This window comes from Nanorana parkeri, unplaced genomic scaffold (genome assembly GCF_000935625.1).
Source record: "Nanorana parkeri isolate BGI_ZX_2015 unplaced genomic scaffold, ASM93562v1 scaffold3540, whole genome shotgun sequence".
NCBI classification, from domain to species: domain Eukaryota; kingdom Metazoa; phylum Chordata; class Amphibia; order Anura; family Dicroglossidae; genus Nanorana; species Nanorana parkeri.
This window is the reverse complement of record NW_017309808.1, coordinates 51,819-63,050: the sequence shown is the minus strand read 5'-3', so window position 1 is coordinate 63,050 and position 11,232 is coordinate 51,819. Positions and strand designations below refer to the sequence as shown.

The 11,232-nt window shown below is 43.6% G+C and overlaps 1 pseudogene; it reads right to left on the bottom strand.

Annotated features, from left to right (window-relative positions):
* LOC108803258 overlaps window positions 1–633 on the bottom strand; it is a 7,266-nt pseudogene extending 6,633 nt beyond the window's left edge.
* Between the last annotated feature and the right edge of the window lie 10,599 nt (window positions 634–11,232).

The following is an 11,232-nucleotide window of genomic DNA, read 5'->3' as shown; positions in this document are numbered from 1 at the left end:
ACCCACACCCCCCCCCCCCCCCCCTGCTGGGGCCGTCGTTGCTGCCGCTGATCTCTCCTCCAATTACTGGACCTGGAAGTGATGTGTAGTACATCACTTCCGGAGTCACTCGTTACAGTCTCCGGGTCTTAGAGCCAGGAGAAGAAGCTGGGGAAGGAGATCTATTTACCAGACGTGACCCCGTCTTTCATATTTTACCAACAAAAAATGGGTATTATATTATGTTTCTGTGCACTAAATTTTAATTTAGTTTATTTTTCCTAAAAATACCGGTTTGATAAACATTTGCGCAAAAACCGTGCAACATAAAAAAATTGCAACCAGCATTTTTTTTATTCTACAGGGCCTCTGCTTTCAGAACATATAATCATTGTTTGGGGGTTTGAAGCTGTTTTCTAGCCAAAAATCTATATTTTATCATGTGTGCTCAAATGTAAGTTGCTCCGGACAGCAAGTGGTAAAATATACAGATTCCTACATACCTCTGCTGAACACATAGTGGAGAGTCATCAACGGAAATGTCAAAAAATCTTCTCCAAAGACCATGTCCTCCTTGTCAGACAGGTACAATTCAAGTTTACTTCTAGAATCAAATCCATGAATGTGATAGATTTTCTATGGTTTAGAATCCATCTTGCAGCGTTGATGGGTCAGGTGTCACTTCTTTGTCTCCACTTTCCAATGTGCTGAACTAATCTCAGAGTTTATATTGATCAGGTGAGTTCAATGTTTTCATAACTGTGTTTGTTATATTCATATGACAGTCATGGGGGAATCAGCTGACAGAGCTGTTATTACCCCTTCTCAGTATTGTAAAATAAACCCTCTTTATTCTACTTATTATTCATTATTCCGCCTTCTCTTCTTGTCTACATGTTGGTAGCTTCGTTCATTTATCTTACAAGAAATTTACCAACTTTAAAGGAGACTTATGGGGTCAGTGTTTTTCCCCATAGTTCTCCTAAGGGTAACGGGAGGACACAAACTAGCGTCCTCCCGTCCCCCAAAGCTCAGTATACCGCGAGCTACAGCTCGCGGTATACTGAGACGCCGCAGCCGGAACGGATCCCGACAATTCTGTCTGGATCCACCCAGCTGTGTGAGTGACAGCTGGCTCTGCCTATCTAGCTGTACCCGCCCCCTCCCCCGTACGTTCCGCCAGTCAGTGCTGGAGGATCGGACAGGGGGAGGGGGGAATCCCTGCAGGGAGCCATGAGTGACATGGACAGCACAGATAGATCGAGAAGTGAGCGAGCGCCGGTATGTGTTCGCTCACTTCTCGATCTACTGAGCCGACCTGTGACAGTTTCATTGTCACAGGTCGGCTCAGATTATGAGGCTGAGTGATAATCACTCGCCTCATAATTCTCCTTTAACAGCAGAGTGATTCTCGTATCTTCTTCTGTTGGGTCATACTCGCAGTGATATCTGAGAGTTGTCTTTATAGCAGAAACACAATTTTTCCCCGAAAGGGGATCCCACCACTGTTTCAAAATTTGAACACAAAAATGTTTTATCGTAGTTTTGATATCAAATCCTCACACCCTCATAAAGTGGAGCGTTTCACGGTGTGCCTTTAACCCATGTTTATCCACACGCATGTTTTCATTTACTAGCCGTATGCAGCCATTTATATGTTTGTTCATGTTTTTGATATAGATTTTTTGATATATGTGCAACTTTAATATATATTTAATAAATATTTTCTACGATAAAACATTTTTGTGTTCAAAATTTGAAACAGTGGTGGGATCCCCTTTCTGGGAAAAATTGTGTTTCTGCTAACAAATATAACATGGGGACCCCCCATTGAAATTAAATCAAAGCTTTATTGATTAATAATATACATTTCAAACCTTCCCACCCCATATTATATATTACGAGTTGTCTTTATACCCAGCAAATACACCTCATTATCATCCTAGCCATGAGTATGTGCTTATCATGGGGACACGAATGACTGTTTTTTTTTTTTTTTATATGCCAAATATTTAATAGTTAATAGATTAATGAGCCATTAAAGCTCCTTTGATCTCCATTCATTATAATAGATACCTCAGCTTTGTGAACATCAAGACGGCAAGTTCAGACTTTTCTTCTTTCAGTATTTGTGAAGATTCTCATTTATTCAGGTCATGGTACAGTTAGTAGCAGTTGGTCACATGACCAGGGTTTTCAGGTGGAACAAGGTATACCTACAGCCTGACCACACACGACACCTCTGTTGTGTCCTCTTACACAAGGAAAACCAGACCACACTAGATCGGGATTTAGTGGCTGTATCAGTCTTTGATTACAAATTTCAAAGACATCTTAAAGAACAATTTTAACAATTAGCATAAGGTTGAGGTTGAAGAGCCTTGAAGACACTTGAAAATGAACAAACTCGGTGTATCTGCATAACTCATATGATAAGCCCCCACCTCAAGGAAGATAACACAAAGACTGACCACAGACACTTACCGATCCATCAAATATGAAGTCACTGCAAGCTGGTTGAACTGAAGAATGGACACCATACCCAGGATGGGTCCCTAATATTTCTCATCACCATCAAATTGACTCCTTTCAAAGATGTTGGTCTAGTGTCTACAAAGCTCTAACTAAAGTTTCTACACCCTTCCCTACAGACCATGCTCGGAGCCCCTTTCTGCCTTGCTACAACTACCCAATCAGGTGAGTGCCCCCTGATTACCCTTCATTAACTACTACATCCATTTATGGCCCTGTACTTCTTCCACCCAGTCCTGTAGGCCCTGTGCCTGTTTGTTGTGTTTTATTCTGGGGTATTTTTCAGTTGGACTGGTTCTGTAATGTTGAAGATGTTTTTCCATTCATTCAAGTGGCTTCTTCAGTTTTAGTGTCAAGAACATAGCTCAGCAATTATCGCCTCACCGGTAACTCTGTCACTCTAATCCCGTCACAATGGTGTCACCTATTATGTCAAGGCAGATGTCGGTAGCCCAAGAGTTTTATGGCTTTACCATGTTGGCAAGGAAAGCGAGAAAAAAAAATATATATACAGGTGAAACTCGAATAATTAGAATATCGTGCAAAAGTAATTGCAGTTAGTGCTGCAAAAGGGGCCCAAGCCAAGTACTGAGAACATATGCATGGTTGTACCTTTCAGAGGTCCGATATTGTTCCATGTACAATCCTTGTTTTAAAAATACATAGTATATATTAGGGATGCACCGATACCAGTTTTTCGGTATCAAGTAAGAGGACTGATATTTTTTTTCCGGTACTCACCAATAAAGTAAGTCCCATTAAGGAAGCCAGACGGCATGTAAAGACTCTCCACCCGTCTTCCACATTAGCAGGGAAGCCATCTCCATGCTTCTTGTCACTAGGTGTAATGACGCGGCGCCCAGAGTCCTGATTAGCCGGGAAGCCGGCTCCATGGTCCCTCATCATGAAGTGACAAGGGAGCATAAAGCCAGCTTCCCGGCCAATCAGAAACCCGGGCGCCGCATCATTAAACGGCGCCCGGCTTCCTGATTGGCCAGCTTCCCGACCAACCAGGAAGCCGGGCAACGAGTCATTACACACTGCCTGGCTTCCTGATTGGCCGGGAAGCCGGCTCAATTGTGACGAGGGAGCATGGAGCTGTCTTCCCGGCCAATCAGGAAGCCGGGCAGCGTGTAATGACTTGCTGCCCGGCTTCCTGATACCGAAAACTCAAGTATCAGGGTTGGTATCGGAGCATTTGGGTGAGTATGAGTACACGCCCAAATACTCGACATTGGCACCAATACTAGTATCAGTATCGGTGCATCCCTAGTATATATACCACAAATCTCACCAGTATCACTGACTATGTAACCGCTTTCAAACTACAACTACCTACATGCATTGGGGCAGTGCTGTGTTGAGGGACAGGCATGGGTGGAAAAGAGGTTATTGATATAAGCAGGGATTGGCATTGTTTTTCCTGTCTTGCAGCTGGTCATTGCAAGATCTTTCTGTCTAATTCAGCATGGGGTGTCAGACATCTGCAGAGAAACACTGCTTACACTTTCACTGTCCAGTCACGCGGGGTGAAGACTTGCAAGTGGAAGTGAAACTGCAGTAGAGTAAGATGAGGTCCCTTCCCTTACCAGACGGGTCTGTGCTGTGTGACAGAGCTGTGTACATCAAAACAGCTATTATACAGTATGTGTATTTCCTCTGTGCATTTAGTTGTTTGCCTGGAGCTCAGCTACTCAGAATAATACAACTGAGCTGACTGCCGGTCTTCAGGAGCTTCTTTATTTTCTGGATGGGATTATCAGCTGACTAATTGATTTCACTTTTGTCTGGAGCTACATTAACTGAAGTGGAGGCTGGTGGCAGATTTATTTACTTCTCCTTGTGAGCTGCGATGAAATAAATATGAGAATAATCTACGAGATCGCTCACATTCCGTCTCCTCTGCACGACGCAGTAATCAATGACAAAGCCCAGCTTGCTGAGAGCGGATCTTACAAAGCTCTCATCGTATTTCATCATATGGAACCGATCCGCTCCGACTGTCATGTATGTTGTGTTTAGTAACCCGATCAGGATCAGGTGACCTTCAATTTTCAGCAAGTTTGAGGCTTTTTCCAGGTTCCTCATGTAATCCTCCTCATCTTTCGGGTGGGCTAGATTCTCCTCTTCGAGGTTACACGTCACAATCTGCTTGATGGACGCTTTTAGGTTCAGTTCTTTGTCCTGGATTTGGTCACTGAAAAAAAGAAAAGGGGAGCTAAAGTTCAAGTTCACCCTAGAATTCCTCTATGCAGATTAAACAGCCATATAACACATTGTGTTTGATAAATGTGTAGCCCCTACATGATTTGCTACAGGATTAGATACAGGCATTCTTGTAAATAGTTAATCACACTGTGCGGCCTGTGATGCAGAGAGGTTTGTGGGGGTCGTAGTGCAGCTACCAGGTAGAGATTGGCTGTAAAGGACTGTAAATACGACGATTCCCAGAAGGCTGTGCTTTTGGGAGAGAGAAGTGGGCTGAGCGAGGTTCTGGAGCGCGCTTAGTTCGGGAGAGACCACCCAACTATACAAATCGCTGTGTGTAGCTCCCACTGACACAGGGGAGACCCTGTGTGAAACTGTCTAAGGGAGCGTATTCAGCCTGGAGAGACCCTGGACTCTGCCTGGTCAGCTGTAATTGGTGTCTGTTGGGCGCAGTGAGGTACACACAGCGGGGATATCGCAGCCTGGATAAGCGGCCACGACTGGTCAGTAAAAGATCCACTGAGGTCTAGTACTCCACGTGACGTCAGGAGGCGTCGGCAGAGTGATCTTCAGCATCTCCCAGTGTCCAAAATCTGCCTTTTAGGTGCCACCACTGCAACCAGAACCAAAGGGGTTGGCTTGAGAGGAAGGGGAGGTCTGCCTCTCGCTGACGAACACTGCCACTGCAGGATTGACTCTGGAACCAGTGGCCTTTGGCCATTTGCATTTATCTTCATTACTACTTCAGTGACACAGTATGGGCCCCAACCATGGCCAGCCTAGACTATCGCTACTGGCCAGTAGTATGGAGAGCTGGGGGATATTTGGAACTGAGACATTAGCCACCCGGTCTCTAAAGGCAGAGATATCCTTACCATCTTGTTTTGAATTGTATTGTGATTGTAATGTCTTCCTTATATTGTAAAGTGCTGAGCTTTTTTAAATCCTGTATAATAATTATAACTTCTGAGACAGCTCAGTACTGTATATGTCAACAATACAATGACTTACATGGTGTCTCCAGTTAATGGCCAGCACACGTTAACATGCTACACAATTCAGGGCCGTCTTTAACGCAGGGCAAAAGGGGCAGTCGCCCAGGGCCCAATCATTGTTGTGGGGCCCAAAGCAGCTGCCCCTTCAGCCCACATAAGATAAACACATGCAGGGCTGGCAGCCTCACCTGTGTAGGCAATGAGGCTTGCACCAGCCCTGCCCCCTGTCTGTGTACACAGCATTGGTGCTCTACAGACAGGAGGCTACATACAGCAGCATAGACATGGCTCTGGGCTCAGCCCACTATCAACTCGGCCCCGCCTCCCACTCTCCGTTCTCTGCTCTCCTGTGTTGTCTGGGGCCCTGCTGGGTGCCAACACCCCGCCCTGAGATGCCACCCCCACTGTGTCCCCTCCTGCCTCCCCTCTCTGGACCTTCACACCATTCCTCCCTGGATGTCTCTTCTCTCTCAATCCTTGCTGTCTCTTTTCTCTCTCTCCCCTGGCTGTCTCTCCTCACTCTCTCTCCTGGCTGTCTCTTCTCACTCTATTCTGGCTGTCTCTCCCTGCTCTCTCCCCTGGCTTTCTCTCCTCGCTCTCCTCCCCGGATGTTTCTTCTCTCTCAATCCTTGCTGTCTCTTTTCTCTCTCTCCCCTGGCTGTCTCTCCTCACTCTCTCTCCTAGCTGTCTCTCCTCTCTCTCTATTCTGGCTGCCTCTCTCCTGGCTGTCTCGTCTCATTCTCTTCTCTCTCCCCTTGCTGTCTCTCCCCGCTCTCTCCCCTTGCTGTCTCTCCCTGCTCTCTCCCCTGGCTGTCTCTCCTCGTTCTCTCTTGTTTATTCTAAAAAAAGTTGCAGTGTGGTGTTAGACTGTTCGGGATTCGCTTGCAGAAAAGGCAGCAACCCTTGCAGCACCATTCTGTTTACTCTGCGTGGCCCAAGAAATTGTTTGCCCAGGGTCCAATCAGTATTAAGGCCGGCCCTGAAGACACAGACAGCAATAAAATATTGTCAGAAGTTCTAACCCCTCCCCCAGACTGCGTTCTTGTCTGTGCCCGCCCATCACTTCCTGTCCTAATACGAAGGGCCCGCTATATCTAAAAATAAAATACAGTTGTGTTGTGGTTGGCTTTAATGTTAAAAAGTAGAAAAGCTTTTTATTTTATTATTTTTTGAGTAATAAGTATTTGATGTATTGGTGAGAATCAACATTTCTTTAACACTGTAAACCAAAAAAAAAGCTTAAAGCTAAAATCTAGACACATACAAATGACACAATTTAACACAGCTCTGTAATCAGTACATTATGAATTGTATTTTTAATAAACAAGCAGCGTAAGTACCTGAATGTGACCTGGTATCGGCCTCTTGCAGTTTCCTGTACAGCAGAGCCGGAGTGTGAGAGAAGGAAGCAGCAAAAGGAGCCAATCAGTTTGTGTGCTGACAAGAAGCAAGACAAAGAGCTCAGCTCATCACTTTACCTGCTTCTGCTTTCGCTGCCCAGTCATAGGCTGGGGGTGGATCAAGGATGACCTGGGCCCAGAGGCAGTGGGTTGAATGATGCTGGCAATCAGACTTAGGACATCTAGGGGCAGAAAAAAGTACTGCATGGAAAGTCTCTGGAATGAAGGTGACTATTGGAGCAAAAGCTGGTTTTGCAATGCCATCCTTTAATGGGCTAATTAATATTTTAATATTTATGACTGGGGTTTTGCTATAAAGCCTAAATTAATAAAATGTTCCATCAGCTAAATACATTCCAGGTGCATCAAAACAAAACAAAAGCCATAGAGTTGGTTGTCTTCAGAAGCAGCCACAGCCTGAGTAGAAACAAACTGTCTCCTGCCAGCATGCTGCAGAGAAGGAAGATGTTTGGGTTTTGCTTCACTTAGCAACATGGTGAAGCCATAAAACATACAAAACATTACCTCCACCTCCTGTCATGTTCTTGAGTTACCAACATCTGCCTTGACATCATTCGTGACACCATGGTGATGGGATGAAGGGGGATTAAGAGGTACCAGTGAGGCTGTAATTGCTGAGCTATGATCTTGAAACGAATTAAAACTGAAGAAGCCACTTAGGGAAACGTCTTCAACTTTACAAAACAAATCCAACTGCAAATCAGCCTTCCCCCAGGCACCATATATAAAGGATTTTTTTATTTTTAATGTTTCATTTTAAGTGATGTTAAATCACTGCTCCTTTAAAAATTGTATTTTTTAAAAGTGTTTTTTTCATTGATACATGTCCCCCAGGGCAGTACCCGGATCCCCATACACTTTTTATGGCCAATAAATTGCATATAAGGCTTCAAAATGGGGACATTTACATTTCTGAGTTCTACCCCCATAGACTTGCATTGAGTTCTAAGTTCGAGTTAGAACTTTTTCCATGTTCGAAAGTTCGAGTTAGAACCGAACACGGGGGTGTTCGGCTCATCACTAGTCATAAATAGATGAAGTGGTTAATGAAGGGTAATCAGAGGGCATTTACCTAAATGGTGTAGTTATAGCTTGGCAGTGAGGGGCTCCGAGCATGGTCTGTATGGTGGGGTGTAGCAGCTTCCGTTCGAACTCTGGAGACACTAGAGGAACATCTTTGAAATGTCACAAAAGCAGGAGGACTCCCCAGAGACATAGTCAGACAGCCAAAACCCTCGATGGAGTTAAGGTGGTTGTCACTAAGATTTATATATGGTCTGTAACTGGGTAGCATATGAAGGAATAAAAAAGGGATTGGTCGCAAGCGCTATTCTGTGCGCTGACCAGAAAGGAGTTAATTCAGACCGTGATTAGAAAAAATATTACATTTTATTTTGAAACATAGGAAAGGATAATACCCATTCCAGAAATAGACATGACAAACTTTAAAATCGACAACGTTGTCTCAAGTACACACACATACACGTACTTTGTGGGTAGTCCTTATTTCACCTTTTAAAGTAGATATGATGCTAACAGGACACGAGAAAATACTCCTCAGGCGGGTAGTGATTCAATTCCCATGGATGTAATGTATCAGATACTGGCAGTGAGGATCTGGTCTCAGCTATGAGTTATTTCTAGAGTCAGCCAGTAGATGGGGATAGAGAGTCATCTCTTTCTATGAGAAACAGTCAAGTACATGAAAAATAGCCACATCTCGGTTTTCCTTTTCAATAGCAGTGTCTCGGTTAGCGGTTAGTGTATTATATTGCTGCTGTAATCTATAGTTATAACATATGGATCACTTTTTATTTTCTTATCTTGAAAATCAGATAGATTGGTAAATTAATGAGAGAGGCCTCGTATACAGGCGAACTTCATCAAATTTTCATTTAATTAGAACAGAGTAATCCTTCAAGCATTAGTTCAGTATGAGACAAAAGGAAAAACAGGTTGAAAGCTATGTATAACTCACGGTCTTCCCGAGTTGGTAGTCAGAGGTGCCGGCTTTTTAGATGCTGCAGCTTATTCCCATTTAAACCTATTTTAGCGTAAGGATTTTTCCATCCAGTGTAGTTTTTGCTCCGTGGGTTCTGCTGTAGGTACTAACCGGTTTCCCCCTTCGCTACAGTGTCAGAGACAGGAGGAGTTTTGGTGGGTCATGTTAAATCATCAGTTTAGGAGGACATGCTGGTATGCAGAGTCATCGGTATAGTCCTCGGTGATACAGGGTCTTCCACACGAACACGGAACGTCGACGCGTTTCGCCCCTCCTACGTCAGGAGCACAGGACGTCCTGATGAAGCCTGCATACTGGCATGTCCTCCTAAACTGATGATTTAACATGACCCACCAAAACTCCTCTTGTCTCTGACACCGTAGCGAAGGGGAAAACCGGTTAGTACCTACAGCAGAACCCACGGACCAAAAACTACACTGGATGGAAAAATCCTTACGCTAAAATAGGTTTAAATGGGAATAAGCTGCAGCATCTAAAAAACCGGCGCCTCTGACTACCAACTCGTGAAGACATACCTTTCAACCTGCTTTTCCTTTTGTCCTTTTGATGAAGTTCGCCTGTATATGAGGCCTCTCTCATTAATTTACCAATCTATCTGATTTTCAAGATAAGAAAACAAAAAGTGATTACAGCAGCAATATAATACACTAACCGCTAACCGAGACACTGCTATTGAAAAGGAAAACCGAGATGTGGCTATTTTTCATGTACTTGACTGTTTCTCATAGAAAGAGATGACTCTCTATCCCCATCTACTGGCTGACTCTAGAAATAACTCATAGCTGAGACCAGATCCTCACTGCCAGTATCTGATACATTACATCCATGGGAATTGAATCACTACCCGCCTGAGGAGTATTTTCTCGTGTCCTGTTAGCATCATATCTACTTTAAAAGGTGAAATAAGGACTACCCACAAAGTACGTGTATGTGTGTGTACTTGAGACAACGTTGTCGATTTTAAAGTTTGTCATGTCTATTTCTGGAATGGGTATTATCCTTTCCTATGTTTCAAAATAAAATGTAATATTTTTTCTAATCACGGTCTGAATTAACTCCTTTCTGGTCAGCGCACAGAATAGTGCTTGCGACCAATCCCTTTTTTGTTCCTGAACATCTTTGAAAGCATTACATTTGATGGTAGTGAGAAATGGTCATTGACCCATCCTGGTTATGGCGTCCCTTCTTCAGTTCAGTCAGTTTTCAGTGATTGGTATTTCATAGATCGGCATGTGTCTGTGGTCAGTTTTTGTGTAATCTTCCCAGAGGTGGGGGGGCTTATCATATGAGTTCTGCAGATACTGGAAGTTTGTTCATTTTCAAGTGTCTACCAACATCTTCCACCTCAACATTATGAAACAGCTGGCAATCAGACTTAGGACAGCCACTAATTCCCAGTCTAGTGTGGTCTGGTTTTCCTTGTGTAAGAGGATACAACAGAGGTGATGGGTATGGCCAGGCAGTGGGTACACCTTGTTCCACCTGAAAACCCTGGTCATGTGACCAACTGCTACTAACTGTACCATGACCTGAATAAATTAAAATCTTCACAAATACTGAAAGAAGAAAGTATGAATGTGCTGTCTTGATGGTCACAGAGCTACAGTGTCTATTATAATGAAGGGAGATCAGTCGACCTTTAATGGCTCATTACTCTATTCACTATAAAATATTTGTGTGGCATATAGAAAAAACAAAAAATTGTGATTTGTGTTTCCATGACAAGCACATGTTCATGGCTAGGATGATAATGAGGTGTATTTGCCGGGTATAAAGACAACTCCCAGATATCACCGTGAGTATAACTGAAGATACGAGAGTCACTCTGCTGTTAAAGTTAAATGACCGAAGTTACCGACATGTTGACAAGAAGGGAAGAGGGAATAATGAATAATAAGTAGAATAAAGAGGGTTTATTTTACAATGATGAGGAGGGGGTAATGACAGCTCTGTCAGCTGAATCCCTTGTGACTGTCATATTAATATAACAAACACAGTTATGACAACATTGAACTCACCTGATAAATATAAACTCTGAGATTAGTTCAGCACATTGGAAAGTGGAAACCAAAGA